This window comes from Suncus etruscus, chromosome 2 (genome assembly GCF_024139225.1).
Source record: "Suncus etruscus isolate mSunEtr1 chromosome 2, mSunEtr1.pri.cur, whole genome shotgun sequence".
Classification (NCBI taxonomy): domain Eukaryota; kingdom Metazoa; phylum Chordata; class Mammalia; order Eulipotyphla; family Soricidae; genus Suncus; species Suncus etruscus.
Genome location: NC_064849.1, coordinates 44,539,919 through 44,552,841, shown reverse-complemented (window position 1 = coordinate 44,552,841; position 12,923 = coordinate 44,539,919). Strand labels below are relative to the sequence as shown.

General features: G+C 37.3%; 1 pseudogene; it reads right to left on the bottom strand.

The window, feature by feature from the left end:
• Positions 1-9,129: 9,129 nt before the first annotated feature.
• LOC126002865 (uncharacterized) lies at positions 9,130-9,305 on the bottom strand (annotated as a pseudogene).
• Positions 9,306-12,923: the final 3,618 nt, after the last annotated feature.

Genomic DNA, 12,923 nt, shown 5'->3' with positions numbered 1-12,923 from the left:
GGGTGATGGGAATGTTGCACTGGTGATGGGTGGTGTTCCTTTTATGACTGAAACCCAAACACAATCATGTATGTAATCAAGGTGTTTAAATAAAAAAAATTATGCAAAAAAAAATAAATTAAAGTGACAAGAAAAAAAAAAGACAACAACTCTCAACAAAATAAGTATTGAAGAAATGTTTTCAATATAGAAAAGGCTGTTTATGCAAACCCAAAGAAAATATCACAATCACTGTTGAAGAGCTGAAAACTCCTCTAAGATGAAGTATAAGAAAAGGATGCCCACTCTCACCACTGTTAATTTGGTAAAACATTGAAAGTCGTAGCTGAAGAACTTAGAGGGGAAAAGAAAAAGACAGAGTGAAAACAAACTGAACTATAAAAGAAGTAAAAGTATCATTTTGCAAATGGCATGATATTTTTTTGGGGGGGAGGGCAGGATGGGAATACCCACTGTGATCAGGGCTTATTCCTGGCTTCACTCTCAGGGATCACTCCTAGCAGGTTCGGGGCCATTTGGGATGCCAGGGTTTCATCCCGGGTTGGCTACATGTAACACACGTATGCCTACCTGCTGTACTATTGCTACGATCCCAATGGCATTATATTATATATAGAAAAATAGCAGATTACTGAGGCAGGGTCCTGGTCACTGCTTTTCACCACCCCCTGCCAAATTAAATCATACATTCCATATGATTTAGCAATTCCACCCTTAGGCTTCTGCTTGAAGTACATAAGAAATCTAATTTGAAAAAAATATATAGGTAAGAAAAATCTGTTTACCTATGTAGCAATGCTATTTACTGTGATCAATACTTAGAAATAATACAATTGTTAACAATCAATGAATTTTTTTTAATCAATGAATTTTTAAATAAAATATAAAACACATATTTTATTTTATATGTATACACAATTGACTACTACTTAGCTATTAGAAAAGATGAAATCTTGCCTTTTCCTTCAACTCAAATAGATCTAGAGAGTGCTGTTAAATGGAATAAATTTGAAGGCATATGAAAATAATCTCACTTTATGTGGAATGCAAAGAAGTAAAGCATGAAACACTGCTGGGGGCTGGAGCTATAGAAGGTAGGACATTTGTCTTGCATGTGACCTACCTGGGTTTGATTCTCAGCAGCCCATATGGTCCCCTGAGCCTGCCAGAAGAGATTTCTGAGTGCAGAGCCAGGAGTAACCTCTGAGCACTGCTGGGCGTGCCTCCCAAACAACAACAAAAACAAACTACTAGACTCTAACTACAAAACTAAGGTCACCAAAGAACAGAAACATCGGAGAATGGATATGGAGACTACTCAGGGGATTATAGTCTGCAATTGTAGTGTGAGTTGTATTGGTAACATTGCAACCACCCCTCCAAATATAAACATTTAAAATCTTGAAACCAAGATGTGACTTAGAAATAGAATAAATGCCTTGCATACTTAAGGCCTGGATTTGATCTTTTGCACTGAAAAACTAACAAACAAAAGCATTTACAGTCTTATAAACCAAAAGATATTTAGACCTTAGGGAATGTAGGAGAAATTTTATCTATAAATCAAAAAGAGGTTGCTATTAAAAAAAGAAGATAAAGGGAAATCGCCTTTGGGAACAAAAAGTAAAGTGCAACGACTGAAATTAAAGTTTAAAAAGAACTATAAATAAGTTAGGACAATCCATAGAGTAGACACTAAGAATTCCATCTGTTTTCTGTAGATAGTTTAGGTCTTTCATTCACCTCTTTGTCTCTTTCACCCATCACCCTTAGTCTTTTCCCCTGATACAAAGACATATTCCTATAAACTGTGTTCAGTGTAAAATATGGAACGAGTCATGGATGAGAGAAAAAGATCAAACATGTCTTATCCCTAATACTTCACCAAAGTCTGATGTTGCACACTGATATTCTCTTAAAAATAACAGTTTGGCATGAACCAATAACATTGGCAGGATGCTTTGTTAAGAGCCCTTGGGCTTGTAAAAAGCAAGGGCTCAGCTTCTGAGCATTTAAATTTGTGGTGTCTTATATTATGCAGATATTGGTATCTACATAAAATTAAAATTAAAATCGACTGTAATTTTAGCTGCTTTTCATTTTAGATGAGGTAAACTCATTAGCAAATCAGACAGGGGGAGAGAGAGAGAGAGAGAGAGAGAGAGAGAGAGAGAGAGAGAGAGAGAGAGAGAGAGAGAGAGAGAGAGAGAGAGAGAGAGAGACTCATGATTCCCTACTGGACAATGTAAATACCTCTTTCATTCTTGAGAGAGACCTAACTGGAAGGGATGTAAAGGAAAATAAGAAGTTGCTATACTGATTATTGCTATAGCAAGTTTGATTTGGGTTCTGTGCTGCTTGAGAAAAGAGCCTGAAATTTTATGTGTTGTTTTGATGGGGAGGGTTGGGTTACTTCAGGTGGTGCTCAGTAAGTACTCCTGGTTCTCTGCTCAAAGGTCACTACTGGCAGTGCTTAGGGCTTCATATTTAAACTGTTGTAGTGTTTCACCTTCTTTTTTCCCCTTTGTCTCTCAAACCGAGGATGAGAGCCTCTAGAAAGACTCTGCCCATTGTCGGCGTAGTTGATTTTTACCCCATTTTATTACTTTTCTCTTCCTCAAACAAAACCACATAACTTGAACTATCTAGTCCCACATCCCAATTAGAGGGGGAAGTAATGGAGGTACCAAGACCAAACAGTTATAAGATCACTAAGTAATAAACTAGACATAGAGGGGACCACTCATTCTGCAGCCCCTGGGGTGAGGGTGGAGGATATGGGAGTCAGGAAGGGAACAGAGGTGGAGGGAGGACATTTTGGTGATGGGAATTTCCCTGATTCAATGTTAATATGTACCTGGAATATTACTGTGAACGATATGTAAGCCACTATGATTAAAATAAAAATTATATTAAAAAAAGTGCTGCTATAAACATAGGAATAGGGAATACAATGGGTTTGCCTGCATTGTGTTTTAGGTCTCTTAGGTTATATTCTTAGGAATGATATTGCTGGGTTATGTGGAAACTCAATTTCTAGATTTGAGGAAAATCTATATTGTTTTCCAAAAAAAAAAAAAAAAAAAAGGTTGGACTGGCCTATATTCATATCAGTAGTGAATGAGAGTCCATTTCTCCCTGCATCACACCATCACTGGCTTTTATTGTTCTTTGTGAGGTGTGCCAATCTCTATAGCGTGAGATGATACCTCATTGTTGTTTGTATTTACATCTCTTGATGATTAATAATGTGGAACATTTTTTTCATGTACCTTTTGGCCATCTATATTTCTTATTTGAGAAAATGTTTGTTCATTTCTTCTCCCCATTTTTTGATGGGGTTAGACATTTTTCTTATTAAGCTCTAACAGTGCCTTTTATATGTTAGATATTAACCCCTTATCAGATGAGTATTGGCGAGTAGTTTCTCCCATTCCACGGGCAGTGTTCATATTCAAGTCACTGTTTCCTTTGAGGTGCAGAAGCATTTTAATTTATTTATTTTCCACTTATAAAATATTGTTTGATCATATACTTGAGGGTCAGTCTCCTAATATTCGAGTGTATTGTATTGATCTGTGGGTCTGTCTTTATTTCAATACCAGGATGTTTAAATGACTACTGTTTTATAGTATAGTTTGAAGTTGGGGAAAGTTATGCCTTCTATCTTTTTTGTCCAAAGAATCATTTTAGCTATTTGTGGAAGGTTTTAGTTCTTTATGAATTTCAGGAGTGCTTGATCTATCTGTTTCTTTGAAAAATGTCATGGTGCCGCGCCTATCTGCCTGCCTGCGTTTATGAATCCCTGAAGATTTCCTCAGAGGCCTAGGGAGCGCACCCACAAAAAAACTGCATTTTGAAGCTGCCCAGTAAATACATTCTGGCTGTGGGGCTCGCTGTCCAATAAGCTGACGTCTCTGGCCTGTGGAGGCTCCGCTCTGCTGTGCCTTTGTTCACTCTGAGGACTGTCAACTAGAGGCAGCAGAAGAGTGGCTTCGCTTCGCAGCGTGCACTCTTTCTAATCAATGAATCCCACCACAACAAGCAGGAAAAACCACACTACCATCATAACAATGGGGAAACCTCGCTGGCAAACACCATCCAAAGAGAATAAATACGAAAGCTTGGATGATCTAGTAAATTCCAACCATCTGATTAACCTTTTAGATAAGGAGTTTAGAATAGAAATATGGAAGATGTTTGTAGAACTCAAAAAAAGCATAGATCGATCTGAACAGAACACAAAGACAGAAATCAGAAAACTCCAAACTGAAATAACAGATCTGAAAAACACGGTTGCTCAACTGAAAACCTCAATGGATAGCCTCACCAACAGGGTATCAGTAGCTGAGAAGAAAATTGGAGTACTGGAAGATGTGATGCAGAAAAACTCAACAAAACAGAAGAAATTGGAAAAGAACCTAAGACAAATGAACAGGCAATGGAAAAAGTACTCAAGGCATGCGAACAGATGAAAATAGAAGTCTTTGATAAACTCAACAGAAACAACATATGAATCATTGGAGTCCCAGTAACCCAGGAAGGAGATCTCCAGGAAGAATCAACTGTCAAAGACATCATCAAAGAGATACTCCCAGAGTTAAAGACTACATGCAATCAAATCCTGCATGCCCGAAGAGTACCAGCTAAAAGAGACCCAAAGAAAAACACCCCAAGACACATCCTCGTTACAATGACAAATCCCATAGATAGAGATAGAATACTGAAAGCAGCAAGATCAAAACGGGAAATTACATTCAAAGGAGGATCCCTAAGACTTACAGCAGACATGTCACAAGAAACTCTCAAGGCCAGAAGACAGTGGTGGGATATTGTGACAAGACTGAATGAAATGAATGTCTCACCAAGAATACTGTACCCAGCCGACTCACGTTCAGGTTTGAAGGAAGAATACATAGCTTCATGGATAAACAACAGCTCAGAAACTTCACAGATGAAAAATAAGCCTTAAAAGAAAAACTGACAGGTCTACTCTAAGACAAGAGAGACCAACAAACACAGCAAACTTATCTACAAAGATGACATTAAATCCTATGACAATCATCTGCCTCAATGTCAATGGGCTAAATTCACCAATTAAAAGACACAGAGTGGCAAAATGGGTCAAAAAGATGAATCCAACCTTCTGCTGCCCACAAGAAACACATCTGAATAGTCAGAACAAACATAGACTCAAAATTAAAGGCTGGAGGAAAATCATCCAATCAAACAACACCCTTAAAAAGCTGGGGTGGCCATATTAATATCTGATGACACCAACTTTATACTCAGAAAAGTGGTAAGGGACAAAGATGGACACTATATACTAATCAAGGGATATATGCAATAGGAAGAAATCAGACTATTAAACATATATCACCCAATGAGAAACCAACAAATTATCTAATACAATTACTGACAAATCTGAAAGAAGAAATCAATAATAACACAATAATTGTGGGAGACCTCAACACGGCCCTATCAACACTTGATAGGTCAACCAGATTTAAACCCAATAGAAACATACTAGCCCTGAAAAGAGTTATGGAAGAAAGAGGACTAGTAGATATATACAGGACATTCCATCCCAAAAAACCTGGATACACATTCTTTTCCAATGTACATGGGTCATTCTCCAGAATAGACTACATGCAGACACATAAAACATACCTCCATAAAATCAAGAGAATAGAAATCTTGCAGGCTACCTTTGCTGACCACAAGGCTCTGAAATTAGATGTGAACTACAATCCAAAAGAGCAACGAAAGCAGAAGTTGGTTCTTTGAAAAAATAAAGAAGATTGATAGACCATTGGCAAAACTCACAAAGAAAGAGAAACAAAAAAATCTGATAAGCCATATTAGGAATGAAAAGGGGGAGATCACGACAGATATTGCAGAGATCCAAAGGGTAATCAGAGACTACTTTGAGAAACTTTATGCTACTAAACATGAGAACCTAGAAGAAATGGAAAAATTCTTGGACACTTATAACTTCCACATTTAAGTAAGGAGGATGTAGCATGGGGTGTTCTTTACATGACTGAAACCGAATCACAATCATTTATGTAATTAAGATGTTTAAATGAAGAAAATAAAGAATTAAAAAAAGAAATAATTAAAAAAAAGATAATTAAAAAAAATAACCGACACTGAAGAAGCATAACTGCTAGAACCACAAAGAAAGACTTCATAAACTCCATTCCCTGAGCTGCACAGCCACCAAGATCTCTAGAAACAGAGGTCTGATTTTACCATCCAAGTCAAAGCAGAAGTCTTCTACACACCATGAAAGCAGCAAGGGGAGAGTAAATGATCATGCAAGGAGTCTAAAATTAATCCCATGACAGTATACTGCAGGGGTGAAGAAACCCTGTCTCCTAGGTCAAGGGAATCCCTTCTACAATATCCCCAATAGTTACTGTGCCTATGCAGGGGGATAAAGAAAAGGAGAGGAAAAAAAACACAAAACAATCATTTTTCCACATGTTTATTTATCGATTGAACGATTTTTTTGACATCTTTATTTTGGTGTGGAGACTACAATTGATGTCTCCAATATTATTTTATTTTATTTTAATTTGTCTTTCTCTTTCTGCACTCGAGCATGATTTGATTTCAGAACTGAGACTATTGTGTGGTGCCTGTCTTTATTGCTGTAGTGCTCACTGGTTATTTAATTCGATACTTTTTTCTGTATCTCAATTACCTTTTTCACGTCCTCTCTCAAACTGAGGTTGGAGACCTCTAGAGGGACTCTGCCCATTTTCAGTGTATTTGACTTTTTTTTTTTGGTTTTTGGGCCACACCCGTTTGACGCTCAGGGGTTACTCCTGGCTATGTGCTCAGAAATCGCCCCTGGCTTGGGGGGGACCATATGGGACGCCGGGGGATCGAACCACGGTCCTTCCTTGGCTAGCGCTTGCAAGGCAGACACCTTACCTCCAGCGCCACCTACCCGGCCCCTGTATTTGACTTTTGACTTCATTTTTTTCCTCTTATTTTGTACCCCAATCTATTGCTTTTCTTTCCTTCAGACAAAACCACATACCTCGATTTTTCTAGCTCTGCCTCTTAAATGGATGGGGAAACAAGGGAGGGTTCCAGGACCAAACAGATATGTGATCACTAATGGTAAGCCAGACAAAGAGGGGTCAACCTACTCTAGCAGCCCAGGGGGTAATGGTAGGGTATATGGGTTGTAGAAAGGGAACTGGAATGGGTGGAGGACATAGTTGGTGATGGGTATTCCCCTGATTCAATGTTAATATGTACCTAAAATACTACTGTGTAATATATGTAAGCCATTATGGAAAAAAGTTGTGTTTTTAATCAGAAACTTTCTTTGACTTACATGTATTATTATTGTATCAATTATATTATATGTTATGTTATGTCACTATATTATGTTCTGTTAGTTTACCTCATTATGTTAATCAATTTTGTCTCTTGAATAAATTCTTACAATAAAAAAACATTAAGTGTGGTTTTAACTTATTGTATTATTACTTAACTTAACTTTTGGGAGATATGTAAGTATCATAGTTACACCATATGTACAAATAATAATAACCTATATTGATCATTATGTGTCATTATATGTATATCATCAATACAAAAAATGGATACTACTTTCCCTAATAGGAAAAAATTCTAAAGTATAAAATTTAAAATATTTGCTGATAAAGTGTAAAAAGCAATTTGGAATGAGCAGTGTCTAGTTTTTTTAAAAAAAGAAAAATGTCATGGTATCTGTATAGGTTTGCATTAAATTTGTACAATGCTTAGGGAAATATTGTTATTTTAATGAGGCTAATCTAATCCTTGAACAGGGGGTGTATATCCATTTTCTTGTGTCTTCTTTTATTTCTTGAAGTAGTGTTTTTTGGGGGGAGTTTGGCAGGGGAGGGGTGGACCACACCTGGTGGTGCTCAGAGTTTACTCCTGGCTTTGTGTTCAGAATTCGCCCCTGGTAGGCTTAGGGACTATATAGGATGTTGGGAATTGAACTTGGGTTGGTCTAGTGTCAGCCTCATGCAAGGCAAATACCTTACCTGCAGTTCTATCACTCTGCCCTTGAAATATTGCTTTGTAGTTTTCTTTGTACAGGACTTTTACTTCTTTAGTTAAGTTGACTCTTAGGTATTTGATTTTTCAAGGCACAATTATGAATGGGATTTAAAAAAATATCTATTCTTTTAAATGATTTTTATAAAGGAAATGCATGGATTTTTGTATACTATTTTTTAGCCTGTCATTTTACTATACAAATCTATTGTTTCTAAAAGCTTTTTTAAAATCTTTAGAATTTTGTAAATATATTGTCATGTCATCTTCAGAGATCTTGCCTTCTTCCTTTTCTATGTAGATGACCTTGGTTTCTTTATCTTGCCTAATTGCTATGACAAGTTTTTCCAGTACTATATTGAATGTTAGTGCAAGAGTGGGAAACCCTGTATCTGCCAGACTTTTAAGGGAAGGCTTTTAATTTTTATTCATTGAGTATAATGTTTTCCATGAACTTGTGGTAAATGGCTTTGACTATGTTGAGGAAAGCTCCTTGAGATCCCATCTTGTTGAAAGTTTTTATCATGAATTGTTGCTGGATCTTGTCAAATGCTTTCTCTAAATTTATTTTTATAATCATATGATTTATATATTTTGTTTTAAGATATTGTGTATTGTTTAAATAATGAATGATGGTGCTGGATGGAGATGGATGGATAGAGGGGCCTTTCTCTGCAGTCCCAGGCCACGTGGCTCCAACTCCATTAGCCCGCGGGTCTGCAAACTCAGGTGGTCGAGGTGGGTAGAAAACTCATCCAGAGACAGGCATCAGGAAATATCAGTTTTATTTGCCCTGGCCATCAAGTGTGGCCTATATCATGAACCTATTTAAGCACATGCCATTCTTAGCTTGCCCTGCGTCTTAGCTTCCATTCAGCCATCTCGCCTCTACCCTCCATCCAGAAAAATTCTCCTTGCCCTTCCGGTCAAAGGCCTTATCTAACCTTTCCAAGACCCCTCCCAGGAATGGGAGGGTCTTGCAGGTAGTTGCACATAAATCCAGGGTGTGGCAACAGTGTATAATGTTCATTTATTTGCATATGTTAAACCATCCTTGCATCTATGGGATGAATCCTTTTTTTTTTTTTTTTGCAATTCTCTACTACGACAAATTATGTAGTCGAGTTTTCCACATTTGGGAAAATCACAAGGGTCAGCATATCCGGAGTGCAATGAATGAGCTTTGTCCTGGGAAAATCACCTTTATGATCATGGTATCTCCCCATCCAGGAAAGTATGGTGTATAAATTTTTTTTTTTTGGTTTTTCAGGCCACACCCGTTTGATGCTCAGAGGTTACTCCTGGCTAAGCGCTCAGAAATTGCCCCTGGCTTGGGGGGACCATATGGGATGCTGGGGTCAAACCGTGGTCCTTCCTTGGCTAGCGCTTGCAAGGCAGACACCTTACCTCTAGCGCCACCTCGCCGGTCCCGGTGTATAAACTTCTTGATGAGATGTTCTATTTGCTATTATTTTGTTGAGGATCTTTGTGTTTATCAAGTATATAAGATTGTAATACTCTTTTTTTTGTGGTGTCTTGGTCTACTTTTGATATCAGGGTGATGTTAGTTTTATAGAATCTGGGAGTGTTTCTGTTTCTTCAGTTAATGGAAGAGTGAAAGAATTGGCAGTTGGTTCTCACTAAAAGTTTGAAAGAATTCACTAGTAAATCAATCCTGGGATTTTGTTTTTGGGATGCTTTTTGTTTACCATTTTAATTACCTTGAAAGTGGTAGATTCTATCCCTGTCTATGGTTTTTATCATATTGTGACTTGGGTTGCTTTTATTTGGGTCCCTTTAGCTTTTACTCTTCGGGCATCCAAGATGTGGCTTGCACTCTTTTGCTCTTGGAATGATTTAGTTTTTTTTGACTGCTGTTTCTTCATAGGGATTTTCTTCATGGCTTTCTTGAAAACTATATAATATAAGTTATATAACTATAACTAAACTATAAATTATTTTCATATTGTTTCTATTAAATTTATCTCAAAGTTCTATTTTCTTTTCATTTATTTTGATAATTTTTAATCTTCTGTTTGTTTAAGATTTTTACATCTTCAGCTGTTGGCAAGTGATATTATGCAGCTCATCTTCAACCTCATTGATTCTGTTCTCAACAGCTATTCCTCTGCATTTGAGGCCTTCCCATGAGTTTTTCATTTGCCTATCAAAATTTTTAGTTTTGTCATATCTGTTTGAAGTTTTCTCATTTTATTCTTATATCATTTTGAGTCTTATTGGCTGTCCATTCATGGTTTCTTTAAGTTCCTTAAGCATCCTCAACATTTACTCTCTAAAGTCCTTATTGAGAGGGTAGGGAAAGTATACAAATGGCTGATACTTTTTGGATCTTCAGCATTACCATTTTCATGACTAATTGTGGTTGGGTTCTGCATTGCTTTCTCATTATGACGTTTGCAGTTTGGTGTTTATTTATTTATTTATTTATTTAATCGTGTTGTGGTGGAGCTCATTGAAAGAAATGCAAATCTGATCCCCTTTGCTCTCTGGTTGTGCTTTTCTCAGGGCAAAATAACCTGAGATGAAATGGATGGGGTGAAAATGGCTCTTTCAAATCAAAGAGGACCCTGCTACTGGTCTTTCTGCTTCCATTATTTGGAATTGATTATCTGGGCAGAGCTTACTTGGGTGGCTAGAAGATACCACCCCTTTTTGTTGTGATCCTCTTTCCTTGGATGAACATTGACTTGGGGTGAAATGGTTCTTCTGAGTCACAAAACAACCCCCCAAATGGTACTTCTATCTGTCTTCATTTCTTGGGATAGTGTGCATGGCTATAACTTTTATTCCAGAGATCTTGTCAGCCTGGGTTAGGAGTCAGCATGCTAATTTCTTTTCAATTTTTACACATTATACCAAGGAATTCTATTTTTTCCATTGGATAATAACCTGTTTCAGGAACCAAATGTCAAGTGGCAGGTCCAAATCACAAGAAATCAAAAATAATATTTTCTCACTGTTTGAGGTTATTATTTTTTGTTCCATTTGGGGGAGATTTTTTGAAAGACTGATTTTATAGTAAGGAACATTTTAATGAGTAAAAGGAAGACTTAGTCTTTTAAGAATACTTTTTGGGAAGGGCTACACCAGTTTGTGGTGAGGTTTTAATCTTGGCTCTTTGCTCAGGGATCACTTCTCATATTACCAAGGGGACTATGAGTCAAATATGATGCTGGAGATCTAGATACTATCTGATGTATTGTATTTCTGACCCCAAAAGAAATCTTCTCAATGATTAACAGTATTTTATGTTTTAAATTGCTATAATATAGAATGGATTTCTTTTTCTTTTATTTTTTCTTTTTATTTATTATTATTATTATTATTATTATTATTATTATTATTATTGGTTTTTCAGGCCACACCCGTTTGATGCTCAGGGGTTACTCCTGGCTAAGCACTCAGAAATTGCCCCTGGCTTGGGGGGACCATATGGGATGCCGGAGGATCGAACCGCGGTCCTTCCTTGGCTAGCGCTTGCAAGGCAGACACCTTACCTCTAGCACCACCTCGCCGGCCCCTATTTTTCCTTTTTTATGTCACTCATGTCACATTTTCCTATGCCTGGACAACTGCCCTACCATCTTTCATGGAAACACTGAGTGGTTCTGCATTTTCCCAGAGCAACTAGACTCTTGGGCTGGGTTAACTACAGACATTTAGTCTAAAAAACAGAAATGTTTTTCTTTTATTTTCTTCAGGCTATAACATCTCTGGGGTGCCATGAAGCAGATGGAGAAATAATGCCTGCTGCTTCTGCTTATGAGCAGTTTGCCTTAGTGATTCAAAATTGAGATCAAAGGGCTGCATAGATTTGTAAGATAGACACATTGAGATTCAATATTTTAGAGTTGCCAATTTTCTATAAATCAGCAGAAAGGCACCCTAATCAAAAGAAATACAGGCACCATATTTATTAAAGAAGAAATAGAAAGCAATTTTCCTAGGTATAGAATTGTGTCCATTTTCTTAGGCATAGATTTGCAATCAATTTCATTTCGTAAGTTCATTCAGAAGCTTATCAAAATAATGGTATTTCATTAATGAATGAAAATAATAAAGAATTTTTTTTATTCCTAGAATGGAACTTTGGTTCCAAATATGCAAGAGATGTGCTGGACCACTGTACTACATTCCTTGCCAGAAAATACATTTTTTGTTTGTTTGTGTTTTAGGGTCACACCTAATGATGCTCAGTGCTTACTCTTGATTCTCTCAGAAATCACTCCCTATGGTGATTTGGAGACCACCAAGTTCCAGGGATAAAACTTGGGTCAACTGCATTCAAGGAAAATACTCGTGTCCTAGTAAATATGTTTTGAAACATGAGTTCTAGTTTTTGTTGTTGTTATGAAGTCATACTCAGCTGTTTAGTACTCAGAGATCATTCCTCCTGGACTTATGGGTTGCCTCAGATTGAATCCTTGTCAGCTGCATGCAAGACAGCTTTACTTGCTGTACTATCTTTCTGACCCAAACCTTATCTGTCCTTTTTTTTTTTTTTTTTTGGTTTTTGGGTCACACCCGGCAGTGCTCAGGGGTTATTCCTGGCTCCAGGCTCAGAAATTGCTCCTGGCAGGCACAGGGGACCATATGGGGCGCCGGGATTCGAACCAATGACCTCCTGCATGAAAGGCAAACGCCTTACCTCCATGCTATCTCTCCGACCCCTTGTCTGTCCTTTCTTGAATGACTAAGGATCGAAAATGACAATTTTGCTTGAATACATGATATGTAAGCTGCATTGGACCTGGAGAAGTTGGAAACTAGGTAGTAGAGTAGTAGAGAAAATGACTTGTAAGATTTGAAAAATTCAAAACCATATGATTGATCAT